The sequence below is a fragment of the Struthio camelus genome, chromosome Z (genome assembly GCF_040807025.1).
Source record: "Struthio camelus isolate bStrCam1 chromosome Z, bStrCam1.hap1, whole genome shotgun sequence".
NCBI classification, from domain to species: Eukaryota; Metazoa; Chordata; class Aves; order Struthioniformes; family Struthionidae; genus Struthio; species Struthio camelus.
The window spans coordinates 33,771,235-33,797,870 of record NC_090982.1 but is presented as its reverse complement, the minus strand read 5'-3'; the positions used below and the strand labels follow the sequence as shown (position 1 = coordinate 33,797,870).

At 37.2% G+C, this 26,636-nt stretch overlaps 1 long non-coding RNA gene across 1 annotated transcript in view; it reads right to left on the bottom strand.

The window, feature by feature from the left end:
• Window positions 1-12,441, bottom strand: part of LOC138064747 (uncharacterized) — a 52,844-nt gene extending 40,403 nt beyond the window's left edge. Inside the window, exon 1 of the long non-coding RNA XR_011138002.1 lies at window positions 12,359-12,441. This is a non-coding gene — a long non-coding RNA (uncharacterized lncRNA). The remainder of the gene's footprint in view (window positions 1-12,358) is intronic.
• Window positions 12,442-26,636: the final 14,195 nt, after the last annotated feature.

Here is a 26,636-nt window from a genome sequence, read left to right as displayed (position 1 = left end):
ATGTTGTAGTACAATTTTATGCCAAAATCTTAAGAATCAAAACATCCTAACAAGCTGTTCTTCATCTTCCTATTTTTCCTTTCATCTACTACAGTCTTCCCTGGATTTTGATTTAGAGGCAAAGGGTACTGAGATACTGAAGTCCAGTGAATTTCAGGTGATTTTTGATGCATGAATATTTGAATTCAGACCCTTTTCTCACTTTTATTCCTTTGGAAGAAACCCAGACTCCCTTTTCTTTTGGTGCTCTGTATCCTCTACTCTCTGATTCACTTGAACAGGAAAAGTCAGACTCAACTGCTACTAACAGCTTCTCTTGCGCTCAGAACTTTACTGGGCCTGCTCTACACCTGCAACTGTACTAGCAAAATAGCTTGATTTTTCTATACACTAAACTGTTGAGGAACTTTTCAAGGCTGTCTGAAATACAAGCTGTTACTATTAAAGCAAAATGTGAGTCTTTTCAGAGGTACAAAAGAAATAAGAAATTCAACAAATCATATAACCTACGTTACAGTGCCTGGAGTTGAAAAGGACGTGGGGTTTTGTTGTTGGAGTTTTCTATAGTTGTTTTGAAACAAACTTCTTTTCTAGGTTTAATCTTTTATGCAATCATTAATATTGTATTCACAGACACAAGATCTGTAATCAGTTCTGTTTTTCTAAGTAAAGAACTTTTTTGTGTTTAACTACAGCATACGAAAAATGCAAAAGAATGAAATTTGACAACTGTCCAAAAACTATTTTTGAAGCTCTCTTTGTCTTTTTGCTCTGATAAATAGCCTCAGATGATATTTGATTGACAACAGTAAGCGAGCACATCTGGGCTACCATTCACTGTAGCATTTTGAATTAGAATTTTACTTAGCGATGACAAGATTGAATAATTCCATAATTCTTCAAATGGAACCATTATTTGCACAATCTTGCATAACATGCTGATGAGGAGTTACAATTACTGCACAGGCTCAAAAACTCATTACCCAGCAGCTTCTGGGTAATATCCAACCAGACTTAAACAGACATGCACACTTAAGTGTTGTTTTTTTTTTTAATCTCTTGTTAATATTCAGTTGCTTCCATGGGGAAAAAAAAAGAACCTTTCAGAAAAGCTGTAAGCAACATAGCCATGAGATACACAAAATGTTCTAAATGAAAAGGTTTGCAGCTGTGAAAGCAGTTGTAGGTACAAAGTCTTTCTTTTGGATATATCAACTTTGATGTTAATTTTAGAGCTTGCAGTGTCTTTGATACCATCTCCCCATGGACATCTTTGAATTGCCTAGCAGCACTCTGTGATTAATTGTCTTTTCTGGAAGTGCTGCATCACCTGAAGAAGATGACACACGCTTAGCACAAAGAGAGTACAGAATAATGATTTCAAAGGCAATGTTTTGAACATGGAAATACTGCAATGATGAATCACAAGATGGTGTAGGCTGCTTAATGCCAGCCCACACGTTTTTGAAACAGTACCTGAATCTTAACAGCTGAATTAATAATAAAAAGAAAGAAGTCTCTCTTCCTGTATAACGGTCAGCCTTCTACAGTGGACATACGCTAACAGTTTGGAAGAAAATCTGAATTTCATGGCGTAATCCCACTGGCTTCATTGGAATTGAGAATTTCTCCAATATTAAATATTATTTTTAATCAATGTTTAGGGAACTAATTAAGGATGGGGACTCAGTGTAAGTTAATAGAAACCAATGGATACATTAAATCTGCTCTAGCTTAGAGAGTATTAGTACATTATAAGAAATCTGACATCCCTATTGGATAATACTTATCTAAGGCAAGCTGACTGCTTAAGAAAACTATAGCCGCAAAGTTAGAATTTCTAATTAGGATTAGTTGAGTTATTGATTGTTGGGATAAGTAAACTTGGAAGGAGGGTGAATCTTCAATTCTTAGAAAACAGACCATGATTAGTAATAAAATAACATTCTCATAGTAGATCTCAATGACGTAGCCAATCTGTATTTCTGCAGTACAGTCAAAGCTCAAACTGTATGTTTGCTTTTCCAGACTGTATCTAAGATCACTGCTGAGAAAAGCAGCATTTCAGCTCCATTTGAAAGACTTTCCTGTTGAGCTCATAAAAACATATTCAAAGCTCCTGTGGATACTTTAGCAGAGATATGCAGTCAGCGTCAGCGACATCCCAAGACAGATGCTTTTACAAGCTATTATACTTTTTTCAAATTCATGGGTCCATTATCATATGTGCATCCATGCAGGTTTAATAGGGCCTGCTCCACCAACAAAAATGTATTTCCAGCACCAATTTTATGATGTCAAATTTTAATGAGTCACCACCCTACTTGGTATGTGGTGGTGGCACTCATGGGAAAAGCTGGAATTCACCTTCTTCATCTGATTCGTTCAGCAACAGTGACTACATTCCACTAACAACTCACTCTCTTTTTTTTCTCAAGAACAGGCATATACTTTAAATATACCCAGGCACACAAATTGTTGATGCAAATGCTGCCTGATTTGTGTTTGCAGTCACAAAGGCTGTACATACACATGTACATGTTTACATAACATAAACATGTACACACACATGTATACATAAACATGTATCAGCTTTTGTTTTCATATTTTTTTTATTGCTGCAAAAGGTCAGATGTCTCCCTTCAGTAGGTGTGGTACCATGACTTCTTAAGTTAACCTTGTATTTAAAGTGAGCTTGACAAAAAGTATTTTTCCTAGCTCAACAGAACAGTAAAATGAACATATTCTTCCATTTTACTCACCCCTATGTACATCATGGAGATACCTGAAAGGCTGTTGCATGGAGATATAAGTATGCTGAGGAAGGATTATTTATTTGATAGCATTGTAGGGCTCTGTTCTTCACGTTTCCTTTTCAAGAGGAATCTTTCTCTAAGCAGCAGATTGCAAGCTGGACTCAAAGTAAGGATGGACAAATTTCAAATTCAGGGTTTGAACTCAGATAGCTACCTTACTTATGTCTTGTACTGATGCCAGTTCTTTGAATAAATTTCCTTCAGTGGCTCACCTACATAAGGTCAGCATATACAACATACGTTCAAAAACATAGTCTGGAATCATTACTTGCTCTTCTGCCAAAAAATGCAACACTGTTGTCTAGCTTGGTGAAACCTCTGAAGCTGCAGCAATGTTCATCTATATTATTTGGCAAATCTCTTCCATTTAGGTCTAAGTGACATTTGTTACTCACAAATTTTCTCCTGTAAATTCAAAATCAGGCAGAAACCCATAAAAGCATTAGCTTCCATGGCAACTCTCCTCCAACTATAACGTGCACAGTGTTTTCTTACAAAGAAATGTGTCAAGTTCTGATTTGTTTAGCTGTCTATTTTTCTAGCACTTTATTTCTAAGTACAGCGTAATAAACTGGAAAGACTGCATGACCCAAGAAAAAGCATCCAGACATATTTATCTGTTTAGGAGCCTGTTAATTTGCTTTTTTAAAACCCTACATGTTAAGAGATGCTGCAGGTGAGATAAAAGGAGACATCACGTGCATTTATATGATCCATATCTATATTAATAGTTTACATAACATTACTACAGATGAAATCGTACTTATGAATACGATGTTGTTTTTCTCAACAAACAATTAAATAAAATAAAAATTCCTCGTAGGTTCTACAAGGCACTAAGACTTTTCTAGGGGCATCATTAAATGTTATAAAATAGATACACTTTGACAGTCACAGTTTCCTTCAAACTTGTGTTTACTTTTCACATGTGTGAGAAATCCTACAGAGAATGCAAACGAGTAAAAAGTTCAACAGGAAAAAATATGTTTTTAAGTAAATTAGTAACTTGTGCTGTAATATACATGCATACCAAAGGGAAGTATATAATAAAACAACTGAGGCATTTGATTTTCTGAATAGAAATGAGCCAAGAAGACTCATCATTAGCTGACTGCACAAATATAGGAAACAAAAGCTTCAAAAATTGCCGGGGTAATATAAAATGATCTGGCAGTTATAGAAAAATGTGATTTTATTTCCTGATCTACTCTATTTAGCAAGCACTTCACCTCATGGAGATGTTTTTAAATTATTTATTTTATAGAACTCCAGTGCCATGACGACCAGCCAGCTAATCTCAGAATTTAAGAGATACCTGGGAACATGGCTAGTTTGAGATATACTTGAGTTTTCTACATTTGTGGCATTTAAAGTTCCGTATTAAAAAATTCAGGTTTGCAAGAAGAAAGTTTTGCAAAGAAAAGAAGAAATCAGGAATTTTGCAGGTTTGCAAAGAAAAGAAGAAATCAGGAATTTATCATCATCAGGTATAAAACAGTATAAATTCTTACTACCCTGCAAAAATGCACAGATTTGTTTAGCTTAACTTTACAGGACGCCAAGTATTTAATCCTGATCCAGTTCCCAACAGGAATTTAAGCTGCTGATGTCTTCACAAAGGACTGATTTTTCTGAAGTAGAATGGATGTGCATGTATCACAGCATATCTAACTAGCGCTTAGCAAAAATTGTGTTCCACTTGCATATATGTAAGTGAGGGCAATACAGTTATATCCGACTTAAAACAGCAAAGATGGGTAAGAATTTAGCTAGTGTAGTTAATTCCAGTGGCATTTGTATTCAAATGCATACTAAGCACAGAACTGACACTTAAAAGCAACAACATCAATCCACTAAAGAAGAAGTAAACAGGTCATCTCTAATTGACAGCAAGGAACTTTTTGAACACCAGATGCTATACAAGCAATCTGCACAATGCATGGCCTAATTTCAGTTAACTTTATTTCACTGAACCAAAAACTCATTTCCTTTTAGGATGAACTTACAAGCCATTTATTCTTATGTGTTATCCCTTACTGGTTTTTTGATACACTGATAGGACAACTGAAAATTATAATTAATAATAACAGGGCATACTAAAGGTGGTAAGAATACTTTACTCCTCCTTCCAGTTGTTTTACGCTATTTGTAGTTACTGTACAGTTAACTAGCTACAGCCCTGTACAGTTAATTAGCTACAGCTAATGTAAATTATTATAGTTCTAAGGAGATCAGTGGGTTTGCCCTAGTTTATTACAAGAGCCTCTGGACCATAATGCCAATGATTTAACTGCCAGAAATACACATGTACACAAATCAGTACCTTCTCCTGGACGTTTCGATATGTTGGATGCTTTAGAAAGGCAGAAGGGTGTAGGGGGTGTCACATTATTTTGTTATGTAGTGATAAAAAGAGAATTGGTTATTTTCATCAACAGAAAAACATTCACCGAAAAGAACAAAATGTCAGGTGGATGCATTAACATGGATTGTTTTTATGGTAAAAAAAAAAAGTCAAATTTAGCTATTTAGAATAGCTATTTAGAGTATTTTACAGGATATAAAATAAAGATTGAAAATTTTATCAGAGAATAACAAGAAGTTAGCAATCAGAATCCCTACAGCATACCTAAATGTTAGATACCAGTGTTCATGCAAACATACGACATTAAAAGCTCCCATTCTTTTAAAACAAGTGCACCTTTTAACTGGTTTTAATACATTCACTTTCAGGGAAGAAAAAGCAATATGTGCTTTCTGGGCAACCTGTTCCAATATTCAACCACTATCAGTGTAACAAAGTGTTCAAGTTGAATTTCCTGTGTTTCAGTTTGTGCCCACTGCCTCTCGTCCTGTCACTGGGCACCCCAAGAAGAATCTAGTCCCGTCCTCTTTTACACCATCCCATCAGACTTTTATAAATATTGGTAAGATCTGTCTCAGCCTTCTCTTCTCTGGGTTAACAGTCCCAGCTCTCTTAGCCTTTCCTCACATGACAAATGCTCCAACCCCTTAAGCATCTTCATGACCCTTCACTGGACTCAATCCAGTATGCCCATGTCTCTCTTGTACTGGGGAGCCCAACCCCGGACCCAAGTGTGCCTCACCAGCGCTGAGTTGAGGGGAAGGATCACGTTCCTTGAGCTGCTGGCAACACTCTGCCTAACACAGCCCAGGACATCCTTGGCTGCCTTTGCCGCAAGCATGCATTGGTGGTCCATGGTCAGCTTGCTGCCTGTTAGGACCCTCAGGTCCTTCTCTGTAAAGTTATGTTCAGTGATGCGCTAATTCTGTGCACGGCCTGCAGTCTGTGCTAATATAGAGAGACTGCCATAAAAACTAAACAAGTTTGATTAGATACCTGCTACGTTGTGTTATTTGAACACTATAGAGTAATAACTCCTCTTCTCTAAGACCTAAAGTTCAAATTTTCCAGGAAAAGTTCTGCTGAAAACTCTAGGCTAGCCCTTTTTCAGATCCTTAGAGCCAACACAACCTCATGAACTACGTTTCAAAAAATTAGAAGTTTACTGTTTCTCTACGCGATGGATATTTTCTTCTTGATTGGACTGAACTGTAACAGACCTTTTAAAACCACACCATTGATTTTCTCAAATTATTCATAGAAGCAATCCTATAATCTTTGTGCAATCATGTTATTAAAATCACTGTAAGACAAACGTCCAGTGAATAAACTTCAGATCTACAAAAAAGAAATGCATTCCTTAATTCTATTTAAGGCAACACACACTGAGACATTTTTAAGTCATATGTGATCAAGCTAAGCCAAGTTTGCCTCCAAGTCTGTTCAACGAAAGGAAAGAGGAAGCAAGATAAGCTCTAACATGAGCTTTGTCCTCTCTCCCACATATTTTCCATTATCCTGCCTGTACTAAAATGTTGACATAAATACGATAGGAAGGGTGTCCACGTTTCTATCATGCTATAGGCTACATGCCATTTCATTCTGGCTTGAGCAGGCTACGTAGGATTTCATTTTGGCTCAAACAGTTTTGCTGGATGCAAATTTTCACCTCATTTTTCCAGCAGTGCAAGTCAATCATTAGATGCCTTCTCATATCTAGAACTGTGACCTGAGTTTTGGAGGGGTGAGAAAGGACTGTTTTCTATTTTCTCCTCCTGATGTGGAAATAAAAACCATTAAGATTTCTCTTAACATTATTCTGTCACTTCAGATTCAGAGGTTACAGCAGCATATTTTAAAATGTTACAGTTTAAGAATATAGAAAAAAAAAATACATGAATAATCTTCGGACAGATTCATTTCAGTGTCAACTTGGCTAACACAGGTAATACACCACCTTGCTCTGCTTCTGTGGTGTATGTATTTTTCTGCATCTTACAAGATATTATTGGTGATGACATTTACATGCTTTCACTAGTAAGACTATATTCCCTGAGCTGTGACTTGTAACAGATTCTGTTTTTTGTTTTTCCACTGTTCTTTCCATAGTCTAACTCACCATAACATGAATTTCAGCAAGGCATTGATCTGCCTTCTCTTTCTGTGTTGCCCCATATTGCATGCCAGCAACGTGAGGAGTTCATCACTGATTTAAACTGAATTTTCTGTTGCCACTACACCTTTGGAAGAACTTAGACTCCATTTAAGAATTTCCACTTAGCCACTCTGGCTTGAAAGATACGACATACCGTATAATTCTCCACTCTGATAAATGCATGCTAATAATCTGGTGCCATAGATGATTGCTGCTTAGGAAAAAACTGCCTTCCTTTGCCCCAACCATGCAGGTTTCAAGAATCTTTAATTCTCACATATGTTTATGTGAGATCAGGAAGAGTTTTGTCAGTTTTATGCTGACGTGCAACATCTACAGTGTCAAAAAAGCACTTGGCAGGAAAAGCTCGGTGCGGCAGTGCTTTGACTGGTTTATATTCTGAGATTACATTATTGAGATTCCAGTATTTTTAGACGAAGATTGGCTTTGCAATGAGCTATTCAGGGACTGGGGATGGGGGTGGAGGATGACTAAAGAGCAAAGTTAGTCAATGATATTCCACAGAGATCTAAAGAGACAATTATGTGATGACTTTGTTTCTTCCAAGAAAGGGATTGTCCGGGTTTGTATTTCATAACATTCAGGAATAGCTGTCATTTCAGAAAGTTTTACTAGTCCCAGGCAGTTTATGTACAAATTTTGACCTTAAAGTATACCAACCTTTTTATAATCTATTGCTTAAATTTGCACACTGCATACCTTTGATTTCTGCAGATAGCTCGAAATTCTTTTGTACTAGAACATATCTTTTGGGAAAACATTAACGCTTCAGTTAAACATTTCAGAAAATTGAAAATATTTAATGTAAGTAAGTGCTAGAGTTCAAGAACTGGAAATGCAAATAAGTACATGCTCCTGTGGAAAAATTCCATGAGGCAAATGCTGATAGCAATGACATACATGAGTCACCAGCTCACCAAAAAGCATGACAGACGCTTAGGAGGTCTGTTGCAACCTGAAAAAAAATTGCCTAAATGCTATTGGTGCTAAAGAAAGAAGGAAGCCTTTGTTCAAACTTGACTTGTTGGAGTCTGGTTTTTATTTGCTTTTTTTTTTTTTTTTTTTTTTAGAAAAGATTCTCCAGGTATGAGGCCATATTCCTAATAAAGTTTTTAGTTCACTGAAAAACAACAATTATCATACCTTCTTTTTTCTTCAAGCTATGGATATTCTAAAGCTTTTTCTTTAATATAAAATACAGATTACAAGACTTCTTCTGATAAATATAATGCTAAAATGATTCATTTACAAAATAAGAACAACAAAAACAACCCACACAGCTGTTTTCTAAAGATGATAAAATATGCTTCCATTAATGAACAATTCTCTTTCTACTACCAGCATCTTTTCTGAGAAATGCATTTAAAAGTGCTCCCTAGGGAGAAGACTAGACTACTTAGCTTCTCTTCAGAGAAAGAAAAAAATACAGTAAAGATCGTGGGAAGACCAACTGGCCTTCATTCAACTGTCCTTTAATTCTCTCCACAAAAAAGCTCTAATACATTTTGAAAAAATTGCCTGACTGCAATGTCAGTGTTTCTGAAAGCTCTCAGAGTCTACTGCCCAGTACAGTTCTCCAGTAAGAGTACACACTCAGTTGAGGGAGGGAGCAATGGCCCTGGAAAGCTTTACCCACACCAGTTTGGATGACTCTGTGAGTTGCTTCTTTTTGCTGCCTCCCTCAGAAGAGGAGATTGGGTCACTCCGGTGATTCAATCAGTCAAGCCTAACCTACGATTTTATGCCTCAGCTACCTATAGTAGTTACACTTCTTTTTTCCCCCTCCCAAAACTTGTTCTACAGCAGTAGGCAAGGAGGCAGGGGAGAATGGAAGAAAAAGAAGCATTTCAGAGGCTAAGCAAATAGTCAAGTAATGCTCTACATTTTCAATTTGATTCCAGTGTAATTAGCTGGCTTCATGTCTAAATATTATTCTTACAGCTGACAACCAAGTTCACATGGCAAGCACTTTAATGGAGTCTTGCAGCTCAGATTAAATATGAGACAAAGGGATTGCGCTCAGGTCCCACAGACACCTACAAACAAAACAGAGTAGGCAACTAAGGAACGTCCCTCTCTTCTTCTGGCCACCTTACTGGAAGCTCTATGACTGTTCCACCTGCTCATGATTTGGGTTATTTTTCCCCAGTTTCTTCAGTTTGAAGACTCTTATAATTCCCTATTCAATTTTTCTTTTTAATAAGGTGATTGTTCTTAGAAAGACAAATTCTTTAGAAAGTTCTTTAGAAAGAAATTGTGATCTGACAGCAGAGTTTGCCCTGTATCTGCTACTCCTGATGCAGATTAACCTATTTTAGATGCACTCAGGCCCTTGGTAGCCTGGAGCTGAACACAAGGAAGGGATGGTGCAGAGATACAAGGCTTACATTAAAACAAACAAACTCCTCCTTTCCAAGAGACCCGTGGGACTCAAGCTATACTTTCCAGCAAAAAAAAATCTCCTACAGCAAGAAACTATATTATACTCTTTTCCCCTTCCTTATAAATGTGGAGAATTGAAATACTGAGAGACTTTAACTAGTATCACAGTGAAACCACGTTTCACCTAGATGCAATGAAGTGACCTACAAGATTAAATATCATAATGTACGACAGCTCAAGAGTGACATTAGTAGAGTATTATAGTATTACTGTATAATGCATGAAATCTGGATTCTACTTCACATTTGTATTAATTAATGTACAATATAGAACCTCTGAACTTTCAACAGGTTATTTTAAAGTGTAGAATTCAGAAAAATGAATAGTGTAAAGATATGAGCATTTGGAATATGATGCAGTTTTGATCTCAAACTACCAGACTGTTTCCATGACATGCAATAAAGATCTTGAGCCATAGGGTTTTGCTTGACCATTTTGTAGTAGTGACTATTTATGATAACTTATGACATGCCTCCATATAATGGGTCAAATTTATCCTTACTGCAAAGACAGCGGCTTGTATAGCTTTGCTCCAAGGGTAAATTAAGACCCCTCAACAGCTATTGTCAGCAATAGCACCATAACAGTTGATTGAAACGAGAAGGAAAGTGCATTCACTTTGGATTTGAATTGAAGCGCAGCAGTTAAGCACAACTAATGGATAGATAGCCAGTGCAATGGTTCATTGACCATATAAGTTATTCCTCAGTAATTCCTTCTTCCTTACTAATAAGAAAAAATAAACTCAATTTCTTTCATTTTTCATTTTTTTCCTTGTTACAAGAGCAGCCTCTTCAACTGAGAAGAAAAGAAATGCTGTTCCTTTTGGTGGATTACCATATGATTTTTTTGGGGAGGGGTCCTCATTACAACTTTGCTAAGACTTGGATATTTAAACTCTTCATGCATATTTATCCCTTTTTAAAAGATCATCTAATGAAAATTGCCTCTTACCTTGATTACAGAGACCTTTCAGGATCTAAACTTATACTAATAAATATTAATCCGCATCCCAACAGGAAATCAAAACTGTCATCTGATGTTTAAAATGGGTTCCCCCTTCTTCCTCTAATTGTTATTTTGTAGACATCTATAAATATTTTTTTATCAGCAGAGTGATAGCATAGCCTCCAAGCAGGCAGCTAGACTTCTCTCTGGCACCTCATGGCCCCTTAGTTTTGTAAACAACTCAAGTCTCAGTTGTAACTTCTTAATTGATTTTATTTGTAGACTGTAAGTGCTGTTTGTGTGTTAGCTCCAAAGGAAGCAGAATTTAAATGAAGTGACAGAAACAGACTCAGCATTCTGCCACTCAGATCCTTCCTGCTTTCTAGGTGGCATTTGCTTAAGGTCCAGTTCTACTCTATATACTTCTTGTGAAGTGCATATTGAGTTCAGAGGGAACTAAACACTTTGAAGTGGTCTTAGAGGGGAGATTCAGCATTATGCATAGCTAGCTTACAAATGCAAGTGCTACAAAAGGCTGGCTCTTGAAGGAGGAGCTGCCCACTCAAGTAGTAACTATGACATTTTGTAGATCCTGTTGAAAAACTAGAAAAATGTAATAGAACTCTTTTTTTCATTTGCCATCTGCTTCCACTTCTTTTAGGATATAATTTAAAATACTGTTTGGAAACGTTATTTAAAATAAAGTTTGGAATATGATTTAAAGTGTTTAAAAGGAAATGGTTAGAGGGAAAAAATAAGAAAAGTCTTACCTTTTCATACAAAAAGAAGGACCACAGTGTGATGGAAATGAAAACGAGGAAAGCCAGACAAGGTAAACCCTCACCAACAGAAGAGAAACAGTTGGGAAAAAAAAAAAACAGGGCCTAGCACAATGCCAGAGAAGAACAGGTCTCAGCTGTTCTGAGACTCCACTGGACTTTCCAAGGACAACATTTAGAAGAAAGAAAAGAAAAGAAAAGAAAAGAAAAGAAAAGAAATAAAACTTTTGTTCATGGCAAAATAACACTTCCAAAAGCAATAGGACAAAACAACATCACATTACTCAAACCAAGACCACTCTGTGACACCACCTGCTCTTTTATTAGTAGCCAGAAATTAGATACGTCTCATCCAACTTGCAGACATCTATATCTATGCTAACTTGTTTTGCCTCCTTTTCTAGTCAATAGAGAGAAACAGGTACTTTTAAATTGCACAATTCATCCAACCTATTTTAGTCATCACCCTTAAAATGAGATGAATTGCACCCTGGAAGATATTGTTTTACTCCATTTTTTATAAAAGGGAGTTTAGAAAACAAGCTACATATTGACATCTATGTTGTAGATGCCTGAAGTTAGAAGAAATGAATCTACTTCTATATGCAGTCAGCATGAAACCTAAGCACAAACTCTGGTTTTCATGTTTTCTCTCATTATACCTATCTTATGCAATGTCCATTCCTGTTCTCTTTCTCTCCTTACATCTGTACCAGTAGAAAAATAGCAAGCTAAAATATTTACTTACAAAATGAACATGTTTATATGGATTCATTTTTAATGAGTTCAAAAAAATTAGCCCAAAAAGGGACATAGGAAAACAGTGACTGACCTTGCCTTTCCTTCTCTTCAACTGCGCAAGCAGAAGCAAAACGTGGCAGGAGATTTGGAACTTCTGACAGTGCTTGGTTTTTTATTTCTCTTTCTGGCCCATGCACCTAGATTTTAACAAGGTTGGTGGAGAGATGGAAAGAGATGAAACCTGAAACACAGCTGTTCAAAAAAGATAGGTCAGAACATTTGAAAGAGAGGGAAAGAATGAAGGACAAAAAAGGGAGTAGGTGAAAATTCATGAATTGCACAACACAGGCTATATTTTCCTTCTGTTTTATCCGATTTGCATTTTCCCTTTACCGTTTTGGAGGAATTTTTGAACCATGACTATATTATACACTTGCAAAATATTCAACAAGGGGATATTTTAATAGTGTAAATAAAAATAATCTTTCTAAGGTGATCTGTACACCAGAAGAAAATTAATAATAATTAGTTATAGTTATCAGGTCAGAATCAAAAGGAAATAGAGTAAGAAAAAGGGGAAGGAAATCAGAAGATGGTCTCTGCAGTAAGTTCACATATGATCCTTAAACCCAAGTCCCATATCACCTTTGACATTTAAACAAAACACTGGGTAAATCACTCTAGTTTTGCCTTTCCATCCATTCTTTACATCGCTGATATGATTTTTGCCCTATTCATGGATGAGTTCCAGGACAGAGACTTCTCTCTAATAGCTATGTAAATTACTAGCATACTGTTAGCGTTGCCACAATAAATGTTGAGAATAGAGGCATCTCTTAGCCATGGCTCTGCTAGCCATCAAACTTTTCTGTACCTATACACACAGGAACTAAAGGCAGAGAACAGAAAATACCAAAAAAAAAAAAAAAGGAAAAAAACAAATCTAACTTTCACCCATTTTAGAACATTAACTACTTCCTAGCTAACTGTAGCAGTAATTATATTTGTTCCAAAAAAAAAAAAAAGCTTTTTAATGGTTTAATATTGGTCATATATATATATATATATATATATATATATATATATATATATATATATATATAGCACCAAGTAAATCACTTCTTTAAATTAAGATTTCAATGAACTAAAGAGCTAGGTCCATAGCTCACTCTATATATGAACAATCTATGTGCCCTTCTTAACCAATCAATTCTTATTTGTCTCCATCAGTATTCAGCATACTTCTCTTGTTTACAAGCTGTGGACTGACTTTAAGTGCCTTGAAAGATGAATGAATGAAAGCAGGGTAACAAATTAACTCCAGCCTGAAACTTGAGATTCATTCTATGAGGTCAAGAGGTTTCTTTCCTCCTGTTTCTCTCTCCATAAGCCAGGGGAGGAAAGGCAGTGAAGCCAGAGAGAGAGAAGAGAAGAAGTGGTCTTAAATTGGTCCTCCTCTTTTTTTATATATATACATATATAATTTTTTAAATTATAAGTGGAAGTGAAACGCTAGACTGCTTAAAGTCTGACCATTTCATAGGATTTTTATTCAACTGAATCTCAGACAAAATGCTGTAAATATTTAGGTTGCCTTCCATAGCACAGCTTCTTTTATGTAATGGTACGTTTGCTGACTGCGCTGTCTACAGGCTACATGTTCTTGCTGAATACCCAAACACTCACACAAATGAACTGATCTTTTAAACTGCGCTCTACGAAGTTACTAGCAGAACTTCCAAACAACTTCAACAAAAGCATTAATGGGTCCATGAATGCTTTGCATTAATATTAAAGCAAAAATGAAGTAACTAATCATTTGACATTCTTAATCTAACCTTATAGCCTTTGGCCATTTAAAATAAGTAAACATAAATGCCTAAAATTTAGTGCATCAATTCATATTCAAGCATCTAGAGAAACAAGCTTGAGTCTAAAAGGCGTACAATGAAGATCTCAAATACTTCTGCTGGAATGCAGCTCAGATTGCTGTTCATCACAGGAAATTTTACCTTATCCTATTTCAGAAGCACATACATGGCTTGAAAAGGCTGCCACTTTACGTTGAGAAGACAGCAAATGCCATACAAGAAAATGGCGTACAGCCGAGGCAGGGAGCAACTAAAAAAATGAATTAGAAAAGCTGATACCTGATAATGAAATCTTCTCTTGGAAAAGGTTTAGTGGCATTTCCTGCAATAGCTATTTCCAGGCTCCACAGGGAGATATAAATAATAAGAGCCCAAGCTGACAGTAAAACGAGGGATTTTGCACATGTCTAGCTGCTGGCCACTCCAGCAAATGCTGATCCTTACCCTCCTGTTCTGTCATCAGACTCCCATTGCTTCAACTGACATGCTGTTCTCACTTTGCCTTAGAGCAGTAGCTGGCAACAAAGCGTATCAGTTTCTGATGAGATCAAAATGAATAATTCAGCTGCCAACAATTGTTATTTAGATAAAGTATACAAACAAGACAATTATTGTAAAAGTACATGACCAATTATGGTTTCAGCTTTACTACTGTGTGTGCATAAGCAATCATCTATGCAAATAATAAAGAGTATCTCATTTCATAACATCAGCTTTATTGATAAAAATTAGTCTACAGCAGGCTCTGACAAAGAAAAGTATTAGGTGGGGCAGCTTTAATCCACTTATGATGGTAAATAACACTGAATTTGCAATTATTGGAGGGGATGATGGTGTAGCCCGTAATTAACAATTCCCAGCACTTTCCACTAACAAATCTATTTTCAGGAGCTTGTAATTTTGTCAAACTCCCATTGTAACACCTTTCATACCATATATCCATCTATGTCTGGAAAATATCATCCAAAATACTACGGAAAAGTAGTTAAAAACTTTCACTGAAAACTCAAAAAGCTTTTTATGCTGCACTAGGGCTCTCAGACAGCCTTTCTTTCAGAGAGGTCTCTATCTCTGTTCCTTGAAAATTAGTTAGCATATGATCAATTTAGAAGCATATTTCCCAGATGCTTAGCAGTCAGCCAGCACATTCTGTCTGCAGTAGGCATGATCCACACTGTGCAGTTCCAAGACTTCCCATCCAATCACATGACCTAAGATAAAATCACTGGTCAGTGGTCTCCTCTGGAGTTTAAACCCTACGGAAAGAGAAACTTAATGATCTGAATGCAGGAAGCACAGAGGCTGATTCTTCAAGACTTAGAATAGTAGCAGACTGGAGCAAGAAGTCCAGGCAACAAGAAGAGAAAGACGCTGGGCTTGGTATGTGCATGCTGGGTCTAAGACCAGGGAAGGAAGCCACATCTGAGATCCCAAGAAGGGCATAAGGGGAGTAAGAAAGTCAGTAGGCAGGGAGCAAACTGACATAAGGAACCAGGGGCAACCAGGGGCAGGCTTGGATCTGCAAGGCTAGGGAACTGTGAGTGAGAACTACTGTGATAGCAGTCAAGTAGGTGAAAAGACAAGGATCAGAAAAACAGGATGAGTAGCCAGATGTACCAGGAGAAATAGGGCTGGCTGTGCATAAAGACTGTAGAGCGCAGCATGGGATGAGTAAAGGGAAGCAAGGCACAAAATTGCATGAGAAACTTCAGGAACAAAATTAGAGTGGGGTCTGCGTGTGAACGAGGACATTGCAGGGTGATGAGCGAGCATGAAAGCAATCACCTGAGGGAAGCAGAGAAAAGCTGGGGTGATTAGATGGGTGAAAAATGACTGATTGGGCAGCCAAGAATAACAGGAATGAAACACTGAAAGACTGCAGGAATAAGAGATACATTTACCAGAGAAAGCCCGGAACAAAAAGCCAGAGGTAAGAAGACAGAAATTGAAAGTTAGGACAGTTCAGGAGAAAGTCTGACTGTCCAAACCTACTTTCACCAGAATCAAGCCAGAAATCCAAAACTCCAAAGTCCTGCCATCTCTTTCTTACCAGTAAGTCTGTTCACAACTGCCTGACACATTGTGTGTTTCCAGAATTGTTCATGTAGGTTACAGTTCAACAAATGAGTGTAGGCTTGGAACCATTATCATTTGTTTCCTTAGCTCTGTGCATTATTACTAGCAATACCACATGAAAAGTTAGCTGGGGAAACTCAAGTTGTGCTCTCATATCTTTGTGGTAACCCAATCTGATTTCCTTATGGCCCATAACGCAATGCCCATTGAAGGTGACAGTCACTTCAGCTAAGAGTGAAGCACGTTCATATACGTTCCTGCACCGAAAATCTCTAGACAGTGTCAAACTCTTCAGCAAAGAATGGCAGGATAAAGGTGCCAGGTAGCAAACCCTTGAGCAGGGGTACAATATAAGCACACCATCTTGCCTGTGACATCTGCCAGGAGATGACCTTACAGATAACATTTAAAACAAATGCCCTTGTTAGGCAAACCCATAGCACTCTACAACAATAAAATCAATATAAACACAATAACATCTGTCCATATATCATCTTTGTCAATTGCATCATGCCTATTATCTCTTAATATTGCAATACTTACCACAAAATATTATAAAAATATTTAATACATCCAATGTGAGAATGGCATCAAACTTAAACATGTTGTTTAGTGCATAAATCTCTGGGCACTCCAGTAGCAACTGAGAACACATCTCTCCTGAGAGATTAAGGTGCAAGAATCCAAAGCTGTACATCCCCTGTTTAAAAGGGGTGACCACATCCTCTCCCTCATCAATGACTGTACTGTGCACCACTCAAGTGTGGTTGAGACTAGTGTTCCAACATGATAGAAATAATAGTCATAATCACTCCCACTATTGGCAAAGGCTTGGCCAATAACCTTAGTTATCTAAGTAAACTGATATAGTACTTATTTAACTGTAAATACAGTTTTAACTGTATTTACTGTATCTAACAGCTGTAGACTCTGCAAATTCCTTCAAGAAAGATACGGGGGATGAAGGATCCAGGGAACTTCATTTTGTTTTTAAACTTACCATTTTCTTAGGGAATGTAGTACAGAAACCTCCTGCAAAGACAGAGGAAATGAACTATTCCTAAATCACTGCATTCCTCAGCCACAGAAGCAACACCATCTGTACCAGGCTCTACTAGAAATTGCTCAAAATATTAGTTGCTTTTTCAGATTTCTCAGAAAAATGAAGACATTTTCCACCATAGGGGAATCAGCAGCTACCTAGAAGATCCAAGGCAGCCAGACTCTGACAGATTCATTACAACATCTTTCTTCAGAATCAGTCTTAAAGATCAAGAGAACATTGCTTTTTTAATGCAGAGGCACCTCTAGCCATCTCTTGAAGAAGAGAGCACAGGATAATTGATGTGTGCTTGAGAGCATGATGTGCAAGCAGAGTGATTTATTAGCAATTAAAACCAAGGCAGGAAAGTGTCAACTTCATTGTTTTCCTACAGAGGTTGAAGGAAAACCCACATAAAACCCACATAAACATTAGAAACTGTTACTGATGGTCTCCACTGACCTGCAAGAATAAAAGAGTCGTTTGCTGTTTCATAAAAGACATCCCAAAATAAATTATGTCAATATAGGAACCAGCAGTTACATAACTGATCAAATGTTGATCATTTAAAGACATTATTTCACAGGTGAATAGCCTAGCTTGTGATGAGAGTAAAAAAAAACCCTTTCTCTGTTTCTCTGGTAAGGCTGGAAAAGGCTTATAACGAAAACAATTCAGATTCAAACTGCTTAAGGCCAGGAGAAAAAAAACAGTGAAAAGACGTTTAAAGTCTTTTAAAGTAGACTTTAAAAATAAAAATATACCTTGTCTTTAAAGCAACTACAACACTCTCTCTCTTTTTTTTTTCTTTTTTTTTTTTTTGTAAGGAATAACAGCTTTGGGCATAGAATATTTAATTATATTGGGCATGTGTGACTCAATAAATTTGTACTGTCACATCAAGCTTTCAGCTCTGTAAAATCTTTGTTCATTGCTATTATCCAAATTGGTTTCCTGCCACCTATAAATCGTTCACGATTAAAGATCAGTTAGCTCCCCTTTAACGTGAAATAAGGCAGGCCTAGGGATCCTGTGGATTCCCGTAACTCATTTTCAGCACATCATTCAGAAATACTTGAATGAGCGCAGTAAACTCCAAAAACCAAACTGAACTCCTGCTCTCCCATTACATATTTGGTTAAAGTACTAAAGATAATGAAATTATTACCTCAAATCTTCAAAGCTCTTTGTTAGCAGAAGTAGCCACTCCTTCCCTGTGGAACATCTCACCCTTCCACGTACCCATTTTGTACAGCCCCTTTCAAAATCCATGTAACACTACAAAAGCAGCAGGGGCCTCTGTCTCTCTTGAACTTCTGTTGAAACTGTTCTTGCACAGCAGACTTGAGTGCAAGTGCAGCAAATGCTGACTGACGGCATTCTTCCGTTTTACCACATACCTCAGTGGCATACCTTAAGACAGTAAAGGTACTGTCCTTCCAATACTCTACAACTGAATAGAATTATGTTGGAAAAGAAGCATCAAAGAAACAGGCAGAAATTTCTGTATTCCCTAAGCCAATATAATTCCAAAAACTCCTTTGTATTGTGTAGGCTGAGGAGTTTGGGTGAGGATTGTCAATGACTTCATACATGCGCAAGTATGGCATGGCTCCACAGCATTATACATTTTTCTGGACTTCACTACAAAGTAGGCTTAATTTCTAGGCTAAGGTCCACAGCCCTTGGAGGATCCATGCCTGCTTTCTCCGATGGCTGCTTCAGTGTGTTTAGGAGAAGGGGGCAGTCATCTCAATTCCTCTGTCAACCTAACAGTCATTCATTACAATTCTGGCCACACACCATAGAGCAAGAGAAATGAGCAATATACATTTATCCCATTTAAAGTTCCCATCAGGTGTGATTGCCTCTGCACAAATTGAAACAGGGCGTAACAGCCAGAGAAGGACGCATTGCTCACTGTAACATGCACAGCAACATAAGAAACACATTAGAGCTAAACTGCTGCCTAAAAGGGCAATCCTGTTTGCAGTCACTCACCACCTGCCTCTTTCCACGGCTCTTAGCTGCTTGATTAGTCCAGTCATAATGTGACACTGCAGCATAAAGGCCCAGATGCACAAGCAGCTGAGCTCACCCAAAAACTTGTGGCTCCTGTGGGAAAAGGGCTGCTCTCACTCCCCTTGTATCCTCCCCATTTCTTTCCTCCAGCTGCCGCTCTCACCTTGTAGGAGCTCTGGTGTTTGTTGGATCCTTCCCAGAGATGATTAATCCATTAACCCAAACAGTAAAAGGGCCTCAAGAGGCACTAGGGTAGAGCTGGGATCGCTAATCACTGCAGCTAGGCCTTGGAAACATATGGCCAAGAGTGGGAAGAAAGGATATTTCCCTTTTTAATTCACCATCAGTGAACTCTGAATTATTTACAACTTATTTTATGATGGTAACTATATGTTCCCTATAAATCAAAGGCATTTGCTGAAACTGCTGTCAGTCCTCGGATTTCCTACTTTCTACCTTCCAGTTTGAATATATTACTTAAGAATTTAGTGCAAGTCTGATACTCACTGCATGCATGACAATTTTGCTTGTTCTTCCCTATCTGACTTAGCATCTTGATATTTGCTTTATTTCTAATTAATCAATTGTATCTTGATGTTTCAGGCATAGCCTTAGTGTAGCTGTCTTCTACATATCAACCCACCTTTTACCTCCAGTGATAAATCACATTTTGCTCTGAATGTTTACTTGCATCTCAGACTACTCTGGCTTTTATTTTTTTTTAATACAAACAACTTTCATTTCTTTTCACCTCTTTTAGAATTAAAACTCATGTTTATGTCTTTTCACAAGTTTTTCCCCATTGTCCTAGCATTATGTCTAAACGAACAGCCTTTTCACTGTGTTGCACCACATGCTCATGTAAATGCAACCCCATCACCTTATCTTCAGAGCTCCTTATTATTTCTGCTAGCGTATGGCAGAAATCTCTCCTAATTTAAAATCTTATTTTCTTCCACTCTGCTGACTTTATCTCATTTCAGAGCTCCTGTGCTCTCTCTCACCTGTTAAATATTGATCAAGTGGTACACTTGTGCTTGCTGCTGCACCAGTTCTCTGGAATGAACCACTAGTTTCCATCTGCACCAGTGACTCCAACCATTTATAAAAAAACACTCAGGAGCCACCTCTTCAATGCAGCTAATAAGTCATAAACTACCAGCCAGTTTTATATTCATACACATTACCACCTGTTCATAGACCTCTCATGTACACTTACACTCTTGTACTATATAGCCTTGGACATGATACATTACAGTAATTCTGTCACTGGATATGAACTATACTTTGTTCAATTACTGTACTGAACATTTCTCCCTGAAAGAAGGCACCAGAAGTCACAGAAGAAAGAATTGCTTGGTCCTGGCTCACTTTAAATAATAATCATTGCGAGATATTTCTTTTTATATGTATTGATACTGAAAAAAAAAAGGCCACGAACAACAAAGTTGCAGAGATGATTTGGATTCAGAATACAAGAGCAAAACAACTTTTAGGATAATTCCATTAAATATTATTGCCTCTAGGCAGCTAAATGAAAGTTTTTAGATCTGTGGGATTTATATAAAGTAAAATGAAATTCAGCAGCCTCAGAAATCAGTTTTCAAGTGAAATGGTAAAAGTACTCCACATTGTATTTCCTTGTGGCTTTTTCCATGACTTTCCCTTACTGTAATGAGAGTTACATACTTTATTCAGCATAATCAATAACAAATTGACTTCTTAAATCTTAAAAATTTGTAGCTGTTGCTCTTCTCATATTGAATAGAAAATCAGCAGATCAGTAGAAAAACTAATTTCACCAGAAAACTGGATAAAAAAGTCTGTCGTCCCTTGATACTAGTTATACTGATGCTAGAGAAAGCCCTAATTCAAACACCATGTCTGAAGATTCATCAGCTTTGCAAATCTTGAAGACACAGGTGTCTGATTATAAGTGCTAGCAGCTCTTATTCAAGACACATAACTGAGATAAGAATAACCAATGCTTTCATAGAGAAAAATATGCTTTTAAATAGTGGTAGCAATGCTTTTTCAGCAAGTTTAGGGCTTAATAGCATTAAAAATATTGTGACAGTCTCACTTTTTTGTTTCTATTTGCCCCACATATCTGATTCGAAATGTTTAAAAGCTGAAAAGGTTTCTGCTAGAACTAGAGAGAAACACAAAATGATCTGGGGGTCATGACACAGGTCTAGGAATCAAGAGTTTAGACTCAAATCAGAGGTCAGTCAAAAATCTCCTGTGCCTTTAAAGGAACCACTTAGTCTGTGTCTGTATGTTCTGTCTAAAATACATCATTATTTATTCAAATTATATGCCTTTCAATCCACTTGCTGACTACTATTATGGGACTATGACCTTGGTTACTCCCATCTAAATACAAACAATAAACATCTCAGTACATATAATAAAAACAAAAAGACTTTAAGTTCCTTTACTGATCAGTAAGCAATAGCCTGCAACAGTCAACATAAACCCACAATGCTGGTGGATCCAGAGCAAATCATCCTATCTAAAATGCAAATTATAAGATGCTTTGGAGTTGAAATAATGTATTTAATGGAAATCTAATTCCCCTTTAATGACCAGTACAAGACTGAATGCCTCAGTAGAGCTGAACAGTGAAAGGCAATTTTCTTGCAAATACCAAACAATGCTCTTTCAACTCAAAAAGGAAAGGATCATATTACAGAGAATTCTCTCCAATTCTTTTTCAAATCCTTTCCTCTAGCTGAGGTAACAGGGCTCCTCTGCTCTGTAAGTAATAGGCAGAGATAATTTTACCTAATAATAACTTTCAGTAATGCCACAGACTCAAGCAAAGAAAACATCACAAAAGTGAGTAACAACCTTTACTATAAGAAAGCTCTAAATGAATAGCAAACAAGCAAGGAAAAAAAGGCAAAGGAAGGAAAAGATATGAACATACAACTGAAATGCATACAACATACCTATGTGGTTAATAAACCTTGTCCTTGAAACACAAATTTCTCTTAAATATTGTGAAAATATTGTGAAAATACTGTGAAAACATTGTGAAAATTCATGAAACATTCCAGAGCTACACAGTTGTAATCTTCTTCTCTGTTACAGATTCTGTGCTATATGAAATCCACCAATGGATAGATTCAAAGCACTGATATACCTGGTTCACCAGCTTAATTTTCCTGGTTTCATTTCCTGACACAAAAGTATTATTCTCCACCAACCTTTTCATTTAAATATTTGTAGAAGTACAGTTGGAGAACCCATTTCTCCTAACTGAGCAATTTCAAGTATTTATATGTTCCTAACAAGGTTTCCTCCAAATTAAAGACCTAATTTATACCCTTGTGTCTTCCATTTAATTAATGGATAGTCATGACTTATACATGAGATGTTAAATGACTCGGTAAATGCATCCTGAAGTTAACATGCATTATATATCAACCAAAAAACCAAGACCATTCATAATCATGGTTATAAGAAAATACATAAAATCCTCATGAGATCTTTACTAATTACCTGAAATTCAAGGTTATCATCTATTGCTATGTAACACCGTAATATTATTATGCTATTGCTACTAATATAAGTTTCAAGCCTCAAATTCATTGAATAAACACAGTATTTCACAATACTGAATAAACACAATATTTAACAATAAACATGATTCAGTTATTTTGTAAAGGCCTACTGAATCTTTCTGATTTTAAAAGCATCGCTAATGGGGATTCTGTTTACAGTCCCTTTTACAGTCCCTTTTTAAAGCAAAAAGCAGGTGCAACTGAAATCACTTAAAAATTACCTTTGAAGAACAGATGGCTTCAATGCAAATATGAAGTATCTTGCAATTTGTGTACTATAAATTGAAAGTTGATTTTAGGACTTCCCTGTGTGTTTAGGCTTGCGATTTAAAACCTCGAAAAAACATAGTAACTACTGTTACTGTCACAAAGGGATTTCAGATTATGAAGTTACTGTTCATATTCGTCTGCTTCTTTAACACCTAACACTATTATCCCCGCTTTGGTGCACGTTTTATTTTTTAGCAAGTCTTAATCCCTTCTGCCTTTCTGTATGTGTACAGATGAAATATATAGTATTGGAATTCAGAAACAGGTTTAGGATTGCAACCAGAAAGGACAGCAGCACTGGGTTGGGGGGATATCAAATGCTTATTTTTAAAAATAGGACTGATAAAAGTCTTTGGACTAAATTTAGGAACAGATTGAGATTACATAGGGCCAGTGAGTAAGAGTTTGGATTCAATTTGAAAGGGATAGCATATGGGGCTTAAGGCTGAGAAGCAAGTGCATATGCTTAGAATTGGAGCTGTCACCTAAAGCTTCAGCTGAGGTTAGAGCTCAGAACAGTATGACGGCCTGCAGGCACTAATAAACAGGGATTTGTACTGAATCTAAAAGGGATCATTAGCTGAAGACTGTTGACAGTAAAATCCTTGCCAAGGAAGGCCCCCTGTTTACACCCACAGGCATGTGCTCAGGGAAGAAAGGGGGTGAAAGAGGCTCCTAAGGTCAAGTCACAAATCTGCAGACATCAAGTTTAACTTGATGGGATCACCAAGTAAGGCTATGGTTTAGCCAAGAAAGGCCAAAAAAACAGAGTTAAGGCTAAATCCTGACAAGGCTGAAAGCAGGAGAGGTGCCACCAGAATGCTTGGGCTATGTTTATTGCAGATGTTGAACGGGGTTGCCCAAAAAAATCATGGCATGGGACAACGCTGAGGTTAAAGTAGTGCTGGTAGAATTAGCTGTGATAGGACTAAGTGGGCTTCCAGGATAGGTTTAATAGTGGCATTAGTTCAGCCAGATGCTTATGTGTATATTTGGGGCATTTGTTGCTGAGCTAAAATTAATGCTAAATTTACAGAGCTGACAGGAGCTGTTTATCTGGGAGGAGAGCCTAGGAGAAGCATCGAAGTAGGGCACCTAGGTATTTCCACTGGTGAGGAAAGAAGGCTGGGCTCAGATGGACAGGGGCTAATAAGCTTAGGTTAGGCCCACGCCTGACAGGTTATGTTATGAGGCAGGATAGCTGCCTCAGGGGTCACTTGAGCATTAACCTGTTCCCTGACTAGACCTCCAGTAAAGGTTAGGATTGCATATAGAGTCAAGCAGAAGTATTATTTTCATTTTTTGTACAGTGCTTCAGTGTTCCCATTCTCCAAGAACTTAAAGTCAAGGTAGAAAGGTCTTTATCTGACCTATATGGAGAATTTCAGTATTTTTAGATGCTATTCTGTCATCGTCTGCAACCTACATTTCTTACGCAAATATTTCTTAAAGGTGCTGCAACATTTTATCTGAAAATAACGTACTTCCACTGTCAAACCACCAGTTCAGCTTGATTTCATTCTGTCCCATTTTAATTATAGACAAGAGCTTCAAGTGCTTTCTTCAAAGCTGCCGTGACAATTTTAGCTGAAATGTCCAAAACACAGATGAACAAAATAATCAGAAGTAGCTGAAGATTTGATCTATTTAAGCTGGTACTTCTACTATAGCAGCTGCTCACTTTTTTCTTGAATATCACTAGTTATGTCATTCTCCAACCACCCACTGTTTCCTATAGAATGAAACATGGAGAGCAAAATACCTGCAAATTGCTGCTAGCACCTCCATATCAATGTCTTGGTAGCGACCATTAAATAAGTTTCTAAAACTGAGACTACTCCTTTTATTCCCTTCTCTTCTCCATGGACACAGACATGTACATGAGTTTGGGTTTCTGATCGTCTCTGGTTTGCATGTGAAGCTTCCTTCTCATCCCATCTCAACCACAACACAGATCCAATACTTGCAACGTATGGGCACAAAACATAACATTTTTGTCTGCCACATTTATAATTACTAATGGTAGCACCACTTCACTGACCTCACTGATATGCCATGTGAATTACTCCTGTATAAGAGAAGATACAGACCCTTCATTCTTTACATTGTAATAAAGAATAAAAATATCAATACAGTAAGTATTAGTGGTGGAAAGTGACAAAAACTATTAATTGTTTAAATGCAAGTCATCAAATTCTGGCACATGTTTCTCTTCAGCATCTCTTGCTAGGTTGAGTTTCACTCCTAGTGATGCTTGGGATAAACTGCAAGAAAGTCCAGTGACTGATAGAGACCTCTTTTTTCTGTGTCCAGCCAACAACTGGTAAGTATTGCAAAAGAAGATCATTTCCAGCTACAGACGACAAGCTTGCATCATCTCTATTTTAAGAGGATTTCAAAATCTAAGAAATCAGTATTATAACAGAGTCCCATAGCATATGCATGTAAGCAATCAATAGGTCACTACAGATGAACACTCGAGAACACAAGTACATTTCCTGTGACAAATCAATGCTTTACAACTAAATTGGTCTGCACCAAAATGCAAAGTCTCTCCACGGAAATGAAAAAAATTCATTTTTTAACCCTTTTCCTGTAAATGCAATCCCACTAGTTCTAAGGGGCATTTAGTAAAAGAGGAGCCTTTTCAGCTTGCTTGGAGGACTTGAGAAATCTGATGACATTTTTCTGATACATATATAGTCTCCTTTAATAGTATCTTAACACGGTCCAAACCATTTCCTGGACCATAGATATTAGCTACCAAGACAGAAAAACCAGTGCTAACTTTCCTTTTAAGTTACTCATTCCTCCTACCTCTATCTGGTCTCCAGCACTGAAAGGTTAGTTGCATATTGTGGAGCACAAGAAGACTGCAGCCACTGTAATGGGGAAGGGGACACAAGCACAGCACTGATGCAAACAATCTTGGAATCCTTCAGCCTTCAGGACAGCCCCAACATTTATATGTGGTTCTTATTTTGGCTTATATTTAAAGATGACAGTGAACATCAACTGAGAAAAGCTTCCCAGATGACCCACATGAAAATTCAGAAATTTTGGAAGGATAAGATGCTCACTACTCACATTAATTTGTAGTCATAAACATGATGGTTCAGAAATGTTTGGTTTATACTCAGCTACCCCAATTTTTTTATTTCCTTCCAAAGCTGTAGTATTTGATTACTGCTGCCCAATTATCATTATTAGTCTGTTTACAGTGTGATTCTTAGATCCTTAATTACATGCTATTTTGTTAGTTAATTTGCTGCTTGGTTGCCACAAGTTGAAAAAGTAATGAGGGACTCGTGTTATCATCTCCGCACTCTTACCTTCTCACATGCTTACCAAATAGCTCCTATAACCACAACCAGACATACAAATTAATTTTTTTTAAATAGTAACATCTTTGCCAGCCACCATCTCAGACACCATTCCAGTTCCCATCTAGTTCACATCAGAGTCACTCATATAGAAGATATGCATCTATGCTTCAGAGCTGTTACCTGCTTGCAGCTA